The 13,554-nt window shown below is 41.3% G+C and overlaps 1 long non-coding RNA gene and 1 pseudogene across 1 annotated transcript in view; one reads left to right on the top strand and one right to left on the bottom strand.

Moving 5' to 3' along the window:
- Positions 1-1,562: 1,562 nt before the first annotated feature.
- Positions 1,563-13,554, bottom strand: part of LOC119483819 — a 32,712-nt pseudogene continuing 20,720 nt past the window's right edge.
- LOC119483875 overlaps positions 3,051-13,554 on the top strand; it is a 28,611-nt gene continuing 18,107 nt past the window's right edge. Inside the window, exons 1-2 of the long non-coding RNA XR_005205833.1 lie at positions 3,051-3,102; positions 3,176-3,268. This is a non-coding gene — a long non-coding RNA (uncharacterized LOC119483875). The remainder of the gene's footprint in view (positions 3,103-3,175; positions 3,269-13,554) is intronic.

The raw sequence follows: 13,554 nt of genomic DNA, 5'->3' as shown, positions 1-13,554 counted from the left end.
AGGTTCTTCTGTGCAGAGGTTAAGAGAAAAGACAGGTTTAGTCATTTCACATGAGAACTAAATTGTGCCAAGCAGGAATTTCTAAAAAGATAGTCACTTGCATAACTAAGGCTGAAGCCTTAGAAGTTGTTTGTGCAGGTTCTTTTGGTCCAAGGGTGAGAAGAGAGGATTCAGAGAAACGGGTATAGCACAAGTTAGGCATGCAACAAGAGAACAATACAGACAAAGGAGAATACAAACTTGTAGAATATTGCGTCCTAGCTCAGTCGAACTGCAGACCTTAAGAGACAGACAAAGGGTTTAGTCATTGCGCCAAGCAGGAATTTCAAAAAAGATAGTCACTTGGTTCTTTTGGTCCAAGGGTGAGAAAAAAGGATTCAGATAAAGGGCAGCCATGCAATCTAGCACAAGTTAGGCATACAAACTTGTCAAATATTGCTCAGTCTAGCAGAGCTTAAGAGACAGACAAAGGGTTTAGTCATTGCAGGAATTTCAAGAAAGATTCAGGCAGCCATGTGGCATGCAGCAAGAGAACAATACAAACTTGTAGGAAATTGGACAGACAAAGGGTTTAGTCATTGCACATGAAAACTAAATTGCACCAAGCAGGAATTTCAAAAAAGATAGTAACTAAGGCTGAAGCCTTAGAAGTTCTTTGTGCAGGTTCTTTTGGTCCAAGGGTGAGGATTCAGAGAAACGGGTATAGCACAAGTTAGGCATGCAACAAGAGAACAATACAGACAAAGGAGAATACAAGCAGACAAACTTGTAGAATATTGCGTCCTAGCTCGGTCGAACTCTAGCAGGTTCTTCTGTGCAGAGGTTAAGAGACAGACAAAGGGTTTAGTCATTGCACATGAGAACTAAATTGCGCCAAGCAGGAATTTCAAAAAAGATAGTCACTTGTGGTTCTTTTGGTCCAAGGGTGAAAGGATTCAGACAAAGGGAAGCTGTGAGGTTTGGTTCAGGATTGAAGGACTCTGAAAGACAGGCAAATGTTTGTAGCACGTCAGGCACATGGTATCAAGAGAATGCAGGAAAAAAAGACAAACCTGGATAAAATCCTGCAGCACTTGTGGCATAGCCCCGTGCCCTCGCCCTTTTCCTCAGACGCTCATTTTGCAAAGACCAAAGTTTGCTAAGACAGTTCTTTGCATAGATCTGTCTGAGCAACCCGACTGCCGCTTCCCAGCTGTCGCTCCGCAAACTCCCAGCTTATGTACTGGCAACTGCACCTGAACTCGCCCCAGACTGATTGCTCAACAGCTGACTGCGCTTGTTCCAGATTGCACACCGGCCAATCGCAGCGCTCAGAAACCAAACACACTGCTCAACTTGACAACGAGCCAATCGCTAATCACAGCAGGTGTGACTTACCTTCCTGTCCTCTAGTTCACAGCTTGTTCTGATCTTGAGCTTGATCTTACATCTTTTGAACAAAGATGTAACATCTGTTACTTCTCTTGAATGCAACTTGAATACTATATACTAATATTTCAGTTTAGTACAGCAGATAAACATTTTTCTTCCTCACTCACTGTGATCTGAGATAAAAACATTAGTGTGTAGATGATTCTGAAGCCATATGTTCCATTTAACCCGATTAGTGTTGTGATTGGATGTTACCATTTCAGAGTTACACAGATTAAAAAAAAAAAACTCATGCAATGTTTTATGAGCCACCGCAAGCAACATAGCTTCTTCAGTTGTACTATGTGCAATGACAATAAAGTTGAATTTCATCTAAGCGACTTTTTTCAACATACTGTTCAAGTATTAAGTATATACTGTATGACCTCCGCCGAGGCAAATTTAATGTACGTCGCTGTCTTTTTCATAACATGCTATACGATGACTTGTATGGTGATAAACAAGTACTCTTTTCTAGAGTCTATGAGTAGGAGGACTCACCGGCATCCTGTCGCTGTATATGATGGTGTTGAGACGATGAGTGCGGTGCGTTCTCTGGATCTTCTGTCCTGTAGAGACGCGTCGTAGATGTTAAATAAATCCACAAGTAAAATGAATAAAGACTTTGATAAGAACATTACACTTTTGATGGTGAAAAAAATAAAAGGTCACAATGTGTGCAGTATGCGTCATTTTTCCCCTGCCGGTGAGGCGAGTTGTGTCAGCTGTACCTGGGGTCCGCGTTGGCCGTGGCCTCGTCGATGACCGGGATGCGGTTCTTCTTGAGGACTGCTGTGGACAGACGCGCCGGCTGCTGGAGCTCTTCCTCGTGGAGTCTGTAAACAACACTGGGTCCTGGAAAACAGGGGAGAGGGAGGACTTTAATGTAGTTGAGTCTCCAGCTATTTTAACCTTTGTAATTGGTGAATTGTTTTGGCCACAGTAAAGCAGTGTGGCGGAGAGGAGAAACAGACGTGCCATAACAGCCAAATCCCATCTGATCTTTACTGAACGCTACTTAATTACTAAAATGTATTTCCTATTTATTTCAGCCACATTAACGTTATCTTGCGCCTTTGAACTCGCAAACTCTGTTTGTAATTTGTTATAAAATTAAAACAATCGTCAATGATGCATTTTCCAATCCAGAGGAGAGATCTCTCTCTTTCGGCCTGTCGTCAAAGAGACCCGGCTCTTAGCGGCAGTGGCGTAGAGAACAAACCGGTCCAAAGTGTGGTTCTGCTTCAGTTTAGTCAATGCACACAATGATTGTTGCCAAAAGAGCGACAAGTTTTTTGCTTGTAAGGGCGGAAAAACAATATATATATATAATAGATATCTGTCAAAAACATCGAGCCAAAGCGTATCAGATACAGGTGGAGAAATGTACCATTTTCAACAGACTTTTTCCTTCATCCCTAGTTGCCCAATTCACCCTCACATTATAGTGATTTGTTCAAAACATGACCGCTTCTTATACTAGAAATATGTTTTAATTTTACATTTTAATTATTCTAAACAATACTGTTGCAGTTGCTACTCGAATGTTAATATATATACATTATTTATGACAAAATAAAGCAATGTTAATCCTATTATTAATTTGTTTCATTTTTTCTCTAAAAACAACAAAAACAAATCGTTCAGAGTACCGTTAAAGTACCGGATCAATAAGCAGTATTGGCAAGAGTAGTAAGTACCATTAAAATTTAAAGATACCTATCAATATTAATACTCGATTGATTCATATTGAATCAACCTTTAGGTAAATATAAGAATCGGAACCAAAACAACTTGATCGGGACGTCCCAAGATTGTTTCCTCTGCGTGTGTGCGTTTTAACAGCCAATAAGAGGAGGTGAGTTGATGTTTACCTGAGGACTGATGGACATCTTCTGGTGGAGGCCGATCTCAGAGGTCAGAACCCCGTCCATGTAGATCTTCCCCTGAGGTTCTGCCAGGCGGAACAGAGCTGAGACCAGAGAGCTTTTCCCAGCACCGGTTCACCCCACAATACCAACCTGACGCACAGGGGAGAAGAATCTGGTTTAATGTATTAGTTTAGGTTGAACGTGATGAATTCAGTCCTCTGAAGACTAAAGACGGCTGACCTTCTCTTTGGGTCGGAACATTGCTTTCAGGTTCTGCAGCACCGGCGGTCCGTCGCCGCCGTAGGAGAAGCTGACAGGGTCGAAGGTCGCCGGGCCTTTGCTGGGCCAATCGGGAGGAGGACGCTTCTGGGTTTCCCAGTGTGCTTCGCTCTCCAGTTCGGTGTACTTCACCGCTCTCTCCGCTGACGTCAACTGAAGACAAGAAGGGGAGACAGGTTACTAATGTGACCAAAGCCCTGACATGTCGACAGTTTGACAACATCTGTTTTATTTAATAAGATACAGTTTGTTCATCTCAGAGTTTTGCTTTACATACAGTGCCTTCAGAAAGTATTCAGTATTCACTTTTTTTCACATTTTGATATGTTGCAGCCTTATGCTAAAATCCATAAAATTATTTTTGTCCCTCATCAATCTACACTCAATACACCATGATGACAAAGTGGAAACACAATTTTAGAAATGTATTAAAAAGGAAAAACTGAAATATCACATTTACATAAGTATTCAGACTCTTTGCTATTACACTTGAAATTTAGCTCAGGTGCCTCCCATTTCCCTCGATCATCTTTGAGATGTTTCTCCACCTTGACTGGAGTCCACCCGTAGTAAATTCAATTGATTGGACCTGATTTGGAAAGGCACACTCCTGTCTACATAAGGTGTCACAGCTGACAACGCATATCAGAGCAAAAACCAAACCGTGAGGCTCAGGATTGTCTCGAGGCACACATCTGCAGAAGGCTTCAAAAAACTCTGGCTGAGCTCCAGAGATTCTGTGTGGAGATGGGAGCAACTTCCAGTAGGACAACCGTCACCCAACTTCACCGTTTTATGGCAGAGTGGCCAGACGGACATTAAAGCCCACTTGGAGTTTGCAAAAAAGCACCTAAAGGACACTCAGACTGTGAGAAACAAGATTCTCTGGTCTGATGAAACCAAGATTGAACTGTTTGGCCTCAATTCTAAGCGTTATGTCTGGAGAAAACCAGGCACCGCTCATCACCTGCCCAATACCATCCTAGCTGAAGCACGGTGGTGGCAGCTTTAGGGGTGTTTTTCAGCGGCAGGGACTGGTGAGGGAAAGCTGTACGGCGCAAAGTACATAGATATTCTTAATGAAAACCTGGTCCAGAGCGCTCGGGACCTCAGACTGGACCGAAGGACAATGACCCTAAGCGCACAGCCGAGACAACGCAGGAGTGGCTTAGGGACAACTCTGTGAATGTCCTTGAGTGGCCCAGCCAGAGCCCCGACTTGAACCCAATCAAACATCTCTGGAGAGACCTGAAGATGAGTCTCCGCCAACAGTTCCCATCCAACCTGACAGAGTGATATTTCAGTTTTTCTTTTTTAATAAATTTGCAAAAACTTCTAAAATTCTGTTTCCACTTTGTTATTAGGGTGTTTTGCATGTAGATTGATAAGGAAAAAAAGTAATTTTATCAATTTTAGCATAAGGCTGCAACATAACAAAATGTGGGTCTGAATACTTTCTGAAGGCACTGTATCTAGGTCAAGGGACCCCTTTGAAAATGGCAATGCCCATTTTTCCTCGCCAAAATTTTAATATGGAGCGTTATTTACAATTCTTCCCAAAATCTAACATGACATGGACACCAATGGATTCCTTAGGTTTTCTAGTTTCATACGATACCGGTATCACTCTAGCTTTAAAACTGAGCAGCTACAACCTCTGAAAGACACAATAGCCATCAGATTGTTAAGAGGTTAATAGTTTATATAATAAAAGTATATATATATTGGTGTCTGTGTTTTTTTTATACAATATTGCCACGCAAAATATCGCAATACTATACTGTACCCATTTTTCCCCCACCCCTACTAAATAGTGTGCTTCATAAATCCTTCAGCTACAAATACAAGTTGTAAATAAAGTCAAAAGGAATATCTTACCAGGTTCTCCACCTCTGCACTCTGCCTGACCCGCCACTGGAACAAACGGAGCCGGCGTCCATCTCTAACAGAAAAAGGAAAAACACATTTCAGGACACTATTCTCTCTTTTATCACAACAATTAATGTCTTGCATTTGAACGTGTCTGACTCTGGTGATATCAGAAAAGATACTGTGGTGGACGGCAGTACAAAGCCAGTGTTTAAAGGGATAGTTTGGGTGTTTTGAAGTGGGCTTGTATGAGATACACAGTCAGTGTATTACCAACAGTAGATGACAGCCAGCACGCCCCCAGTTTGGAGAAGCAGACAGGAGCACAGAACCAAAGTAATATACTGCTGTGGACGGGGGCAGCAGCAAAATGTATTTTAGGTTCGCCGAAAAAAATCTATATCAATTTAAGTATGCGCTACATATAGAATATTTTTGCCAGTTTACCCTGAGGTGAGACAGTTATACAGTCTATGTATTGGAACTGAAGCCGTTATCTATGCTCTCACCAAAGCATATCAGTGATATCAGTATTCAGTAGTGATAGTGGTCGATAATTTGAGCAATCCTGTGGATCTTTGCCTTTTTTTAAAAGTAAAGAGATAATGGCTATGTTATTATTTTTGCAAAATGAACCCTTAGAAATTGCAGAAAGAATCATATCCCGTAAGAGAGGTCCTACTTGGGGCCAGAAGGCTAAATAGAATTCTGGAGGTAACCCGTCTAAACCTGGTGACTTGCCTTTGTTCATTGACAGGAGAGCTTTATGGAGTTCAGGTAAAGATAAAAGGGGCATCAACAACAACACGATCCTCCTGAGAAAACTGCGGAAGCTGCAGTGGGTTTAAAAAGCTAGAGCAGGATCGACTGTCGTAATTTATCTCTGATGTATATAGAGATGAGTAGAAGGCCTTAAAGTTATCATTGATTTCTATTGGGTCTGTACACAATTTACCAGTGGCGGATTTAATAGAAGTTATATTTGCTAGTCTTTCGCTGGTTTTAAGTTTTAGTGCCAGTAAGTGACTTGGTTGTGCACCGTTTAAATAATAATTTTGTCTTGTTCTATGCATGAGGAAGTCTGCTCTATGTGTAAGTAAATGATTGAGGTCTTTACGGAGTAGCTCCCTCTTAAGTACCAACTCCGGTGTAACATTCAAGGTCATCATATTTTCTACTTCAGAGATGTCTTTTTCTAATTTCTGAATATGCTGCAGTCTAGATTTGTTTAGATTGGAAGCAAACCCAATTGTTTTATCCCTGATGCATCCCTTCAATGCCTCCCACAGAATACCAGGATCATTCACTGACGGTTTATTAATTGCAATAAATTCATCTAAATGTTCTTTCATTTCATTTTGGAAGATTTCATTCTGCAGTAGAGTAGAGTTAAAACGCCAACGTGCTGCACGTTTAGGGATAGAGAGAATGGTTATTTTACCTGTCACCGCTCTGTGATCTGAGAGAGACATGGGAAGTAATTCAAGATCTGAAATCTTATCATACAGCTGTGTAGAGACAAAAATGTAGTCAATACGGGAAAAGGATTGATGTCGTGAAGAAAAACAGGTAAATTCTTTCACTGAGGAGTGTGACATTCGCCAAGCGTCTACAACCGAACAATCTATAGCCCATTTCCTTAATGCACTAGATGCCAGACGTTGTTCTCTTGACTCAGTAATCCCAGTTCTGTCCAAAGAGTGTAGCCAAACTGCATTAAAGTCACCCCCTGTTATTAGAGAAAATTCTGATAATTCGAGTATTGTATTAGTTAAGTAGTTGTAGAACTCAGCATCAAATACATTCGGTGCATATACAGAAATAAATGCTATTTTGAACCCATTAATTAATGTTTTTATATAAGCAACTCTCCCTTCAGTATCTCTCCCAGATCCCAGATCTGTATACTGAAAGGTGCGTTTGGCGAGGATTATTACACCTCTATTCTTTTTTGTGTTTGAAGAAGATGCAATAACATGGTAGAATCTATTCTGCATTCTGGCAACATCTTTTTCCAATAAGTGTGTTTCTTGTAAAAAGGCCACTTCTACTTTTTTCCTTTTTAATAAATCCATAATGCTTATTCTTTTTTGAGGGATATTTAAGCCTCGCCCATTCCAAGATAGTAGTGTAATGTTAGTCATGAATATGTAAAGAAAACAGCAGTGCTACCAAAGTATGCTCAATAAAGAAAATACAGCTGTTTAATAAAGATAAATAAGGTTGTTTCATCAGGTCCAGTCCCATATTCACGTCTACCGTGTCCCCCGGTCTACTCTTGTTCCCAACCCTGTACTCCTCTGAGAAAAGAGAAGTGTCCCTACAAAAAACAGAACCCATACCCACCCACCCCAAAAATAATTGTGACTGTGAAAAAGACAGTCTGGAAATATAGGGGCTAAAGAACCCACCTTACCCCCTCCCCTTAAGCTGATCCCTTATCTGAGTGGAATATAGTTTAACAAAAACAAACAGGGACAAAATTGCCTAGCTTCAAACAGAAATATTTTGCTATTAATATTTATACTCAGATAAAGTCTGGCATGAATCAAGAAAAACCTAAGTACTGAATATCAAACATCCAACATAAATTGATATCATTTTCCCCATTAGAAAATAATTAACCAAATAGCAGAGATGGTAGAGTTTTAAGTGTTTGCAGGAAAGTCCCGCAGTATGAGTTCGAGAGTCATACAACGTCATCTCCGTCATGCAACGTCACTCGTCACTTGACGCGGAGGTAGACAAACCAGCATGGTACAGTGGTGGAGTAGAGTTGATGTGGAGCGCTCAGATTTTGAGTCTCACCGGTTACGAACTATTCTTCGTGGGTTCGAGGGAATTGAGGAACGTCTCTGCCTCTGCCGGTTCGTTGAAAAGATGTTGCTCAGCGCCGTGGACCAGTTTGATGACGGCGGGGTACAGCAGGAAAGCCTCGTAGCCCAGACCGCGAGCCCGGTTCATGAGCGGATAGCAGGGACGTCTAAGCCTGGCAGTGTGGCCGGCGACTTCCACAGGTGTTCTCCTCGACTCGTTCAGGATGCGATCTCTGTCTGTGAAGCGCAGACACCTCACTATCATGACTCTTGGAGCAGCCGATAAGGGACGCGGCGGTCCGATGCGATGAGCCCGCATTAGCTCCGGTGAATTGTCCGTGAGCCGCGGGAACCACTTGGGGATGTTGGACATCAGGTAAGCCAGTGCGTTTCCCTTCTCCTCTCCCTCTTTCAGGAAGATGAGGCGCAGGTTGTCTCGTCTGCTTCTGTCCTCCAGAGCTACGAATTTTTTCTCAAGCTGGTTCAGTATTTGGCTGTGTTGCGATGTGGTGTCTTCAGCGTTCTTGATCCGTGTCTGCAACGTTGCAGTGATTGTACGCTGGGCCTTGATATCCTCAGCATGTTTGGATAGTGTCTCTTGTATGGTTCCCAGTTGAGTTTCTAGACGTTCGAATCTTCCTTTGGAGTTTTTCTCAGCCTGATTGAACAGAACTTTTCCAAAGTAGCTTCCAGATAGGCCACTGTCAGCTGGCCTGCGGCGGCGGTCTCATCGTCATCCATTGTTTGTTGTTTGTCAGCTGTCTCTTTGGGCTTGGAATTGCGGAGTCGCGTCGGCATTATAATAGGCGAGGCAGGCAGATATTACTCTGCTTGATTGCAAGTTTGACTGACTAAAACGAGGTCTGATCAAAGGTTTTATAGCAGAAAAGTTTGGGGAGTTTGGGCAGCGTGAGAAAAAAAGAAAAAGGAATATTATAAAAATAAAATAAATGCAGTGAAACTACATGGTAAAGAACTCTGGAGAACCTTGAATGAAATAATGGGGAGAAATAAAACTGGGAGCCCTTCTTTTGTTCAGTCGGATGGCAGGTTTTTGACTAAACCATTTGACATAGCCAATTATTTTAATGATTACTTTGTGAATAAGGTCGATGCACTAAGGCAGAATATGAGCAGCATGGATTCCAATACTCTCAAACTTATAAGTAACAATATAATAATTAACAAAAGTTGTTCATTTCAGTTTAACAGTGTGGATGAGAGTGAAGTAAGGAAGTTGTTAAAAGCCCTTCCTGATTATGGCTCCGTAGGCACTGGACAGTAAGGTACTTTGTCTCTCAGCCGATTACATTTCTGGTCCCATATGTCACATATTAAATAAATGTCTAATGGAAGGTTATTTGGAAAGAAGGCAAAATAATTCCCTTACCTAAAGATGGCAGATTAACATTTACTCCCTGTATTCTCCCTGTACTAAGCAAACTGATGGAGAGAATAGTCCATTCACAAATACAAGATTACTTTGACTGTAATGGCCTGTACACTACATTTCAACATGCTTACAGACATCGCTACTCCACTTGTTCCGCACTAACGCAAATGACAGACGACTGGCTAAAAGAGATAGATAATTCTAGGATAACAGGTGCAGTGTTACTGGATTTCAGCGCGGCATTTCATGTCATAGATCATGACCTTTTAATTAATAAACTACAACGTTATGGATTTAGATCAAGTGCCATCACATTTATGAAGAATTATCTTTTATGTAGAACACAAAGGGTGTATTACAATGGCAGCATGTCTAACAGTAAGGGGCTTAACTGTGGTCTTGGACCTCTCCTGTACTCCATCTTCACAAATGACTTGCCTAAAGCTAGTATACAAATGTACGGCGATGATTCCACACTGTATTACGCAGCAAATACAAGCGGCCAAGTTCTATCTTTAGACCTAAACTTGGTCTACGATTGGATAAAACAAAATAAGTTGGTACTAAATATCTCAAAAACCAAATCCATTATTTTGGGATCTAGTCATAAGCTGTCATCTATGCCCACAATGAATCTCTACTTGGACAGTGAACCTATACAGCAGGTGGATAAGGTCACATTACTGGGACTAACTATAGTCCCATGACAGTTGATTGTCTAATCAACTGTCATGGGTCGAGCACATAGAAACAATTGTCAGGAAAATGGGAAATGGTATCTCCGTGGCAAAAAAATGCCTTCCGTATGTTCCGGCACACGTTCTGGGACAAGTAGTTAAATCTTTAAGTTTAAGCCACCTGGACTATTGCTCACCTGTATGGTCTTCTGCACCGAAAAGCATACTGCGGAAACTACAAATTGCCCAAAACAGAGCTGCAAGACTTGTGTTCCACTGCCCCGTGAGAACGAACACAGACAGCTTGCATCATAAACTGTCATGGTTACCAGTAGAGAAAAGACTTGCCTTAAGCACAGCGACGTTCTTTAGTAACAGCATTTATTCTACTAAACCCGAGTTTTTATACAGTCAAATTACCAGATGCAGGGACGTTCACAGTCATTTCACTAGAACAGCAGGTGATGGCCAAATCATGTTACCTCACCCAAAATCTAATGCCTTAAAAAAGACGGTCATTTACCGCGCCATCACTCACTGGAATAGCTGCCCTCTTCACATCCGTCAATCCTCTAACAAATCCTCATTCAAATACCATCTAAGAATGTTACATTACTTAAACAGCTGATCGATAGTCCAGTGTTGGTCATGTATGGTTTTCTTTGTTTTCGTTGTTCCTTTTCCCTGATGATGGGCCTTGAGGCTAAACAAAAATTGTGGAAGATTTGTGTATGAATTTCAAATTTCAAATTTATATATGTTTGAAAATTTTAGTGTTATTGGTGTAACACAAATGTGATGTTGTATATAAATTGTAATTTAGTAATGTGATAAATTAATGTACATGATTTCGGACCCCTGGTGCCATTGGTATCAGCTAATTGGGATCCTTTTTAAATAAATAAATAAATAAATAAATAAACACAAACAAACTAATTGATCGAGGCAGCAGTAGACCAGAAGCTCCCGTATTCAGCAAGGTGAAATTACAGGTTTTTTCTATGGACTCTGGTGGCTTTGACTAGAGCATAGATGGATACAACGGCTTCAGTTCCCCATCAGAAAGGGCTGTCTGACGGTAAGGTTAAAATATTCTTAATAGAGCGTACACTTAAACTCATATTGATTTTAGGTTTTGCTGCCCCCGTCCACAGCAGTACATTGCTTTGCTCCCATGCCGACTCCTGTCTGCTTCTCCAAACTGGAGGCGTGCTGACCATCGTCTACTGTAGGTAATACACTGACTGTAGATAAGTACCTCATACAACCCCACTTCAAAACACCCAAACTATCCCTTTAATGTTGGATAGGTAAGTAGACAGGTAGACGGATAGGTAAGTAAACAGGCAGGTAAGTAGACAGGTAGCAGCGTCTCTGCGTTCAAAAACCCTTTACCCTTCCAGGCTAAACCCTGACGCCAACAACACACCTCCTTACCTATATACCCGTGACTGGGTCAGTCAATTAATGCAGTGCCACCTAGTGTTCGTAAAAGTGAATTACATCCCAACCTCAGTATGTCAGCATCATGTTTTGGCTCTTACAAGTAGGTAAGTAGGAAGGTAGACAGATAGGTAGACAGGTAGACAGGCAGGTAAATAGACAGGTAGACAGGCAGGTATGTAGACAGGTAGACAGGCAGGTAAGTAGACAGGTAGGTATGTAGACAGGTAGACAGGCAGGTAAATAGACAGGTAGACAGGCAGGTATGTAGACAGGTAGACAGGCAGGTAAATAGACAGGTAGACAGGTAGACAAGCAGGTAGGTATGTAGACAGGTAGACAGGCAGGTAAGTAGACAGGCAGGTAAGTAGACAGGTAGACAGGCAGGTAAATAGACAGGTAGACAGGTAAACAGGCAGGTAAATAGACAGGTAGACAGGCAGGTATGTAGACAGGTAGACAGGCAAGTAAATAGACAGGTAGACAGGCAGGTAAATAGACAGGTAGACAGGCAGGTAAATAGACAGGTAGACAGGCAGGTATGTAGACTGGTAGACAAGCAGGTAAGTAGACAGGTAGGTATGTAGACAGGTAGACAGGCAGGTAAATAGACAGGTAGACAGGCAGGTAAGTAGACAGGTAGACAGGCAGGTATGTAGACAGGTAAACAGGCAGGTAAATAGACAGGTACACAGGCAGGTATGTAGACAGGTAGGTAAGTTGCTAGGTAGCTTAGCATAAGTTAGCTGGACGCTAAGCTACCTAGCAACGGACAGTTAAGCTACCTAGCAACAGTCACAGCCAGCCTCTAACTTTACCTCATAACGTCCTCCAGAGGTCTTCATGAAGCAGATTCATTAATCCATAAGTTAATCCGCTCTAATGTCAACATGTCCAGCCGTCGGGTGTTTCTCCCGGCAGACGTGTTGTGTTGTGGAGGTAGGAGAAGATACAGGTGATACTGAGGCGCTGTTGTGTTCAACACCTCTCACTTCCGGTCCTCCAAACCAATCGATTCCAATCTAAGGTTCCGCCCTCCAGCAATAACATCTAATCTACTGTAAACTGCTCAAATGAAGTAGACATTTCATTTATTCTTTTTTTTACATATTATATTATGACTTTTAAAATGTGTTTTCGACATACTATACTATTATTTATTTTTCGACATACTATAGTATGATTTAAATGAAAAAGTCAGAATATAGTATGTCAAACAAATAAGTTATTGTATAGTATACCGAAAAAAAAAAAAAAGTCAAAGTATAGTATGTCGAAAAAATAAAACAAATAGTATAGTATGTTGAAAAAATTAAAATCATAGTATAGTATGCCGTAAAAAAAATATTTATAGTATAGTATGTCATATGTCAATCAACAATCATAAATGTATTTTTGAATAACACACATGTACAAGTATTGATACTGAACACTTCCATTTATTGTTAAAATGTTTAGTCGGTAAAATAAATTGTTTGTCGCCCGTTTCCACTCTGCTGTGACTACAGCTCCTTGGCTTGGACCCAGTTTAATAAAGGAGGCGGCTGGAATACCTGGGGTGGTTCAGTGGCGATCGGACCTCAAGCCAGTCTGGAGAGCTGCAAGGGGCCCAGAATTAAAGGGGCATTGTCTATATAAAAAGTGTTTTCAATGGTTGGCAAACATTTTAGCTCTGTACCATTGAAATATTAATTAACTTGTGCCTGTACAAATACGCATTACTTATTAATCTCAGGGGCACCTTAGCAGTACAAGCCTTGGATTCAACTGAACAGATTCCACCGAGGCTTCGCAAT

This window comes from Sebastes umbrosus, chromosome 24 (assembly GCF_015220745.1).
Source record: "Sebastes umbrosus isolate fSebUmb1 chromosome 24, fSebUmb1.pri, whole genome shotgun sequence".
Classification (NCBI taxonomy): domain Eukaryota; kingdom Metazoa; phylum Chordata; class Actinopteri; order Perciformes; family Sebastidae; genus Sebastes; species Sebastes umbrosus.
Note: the sequence above shows the minus strand (reverse complement) of the source record. Positions and strands in the feature narration are given on the sequence as shown.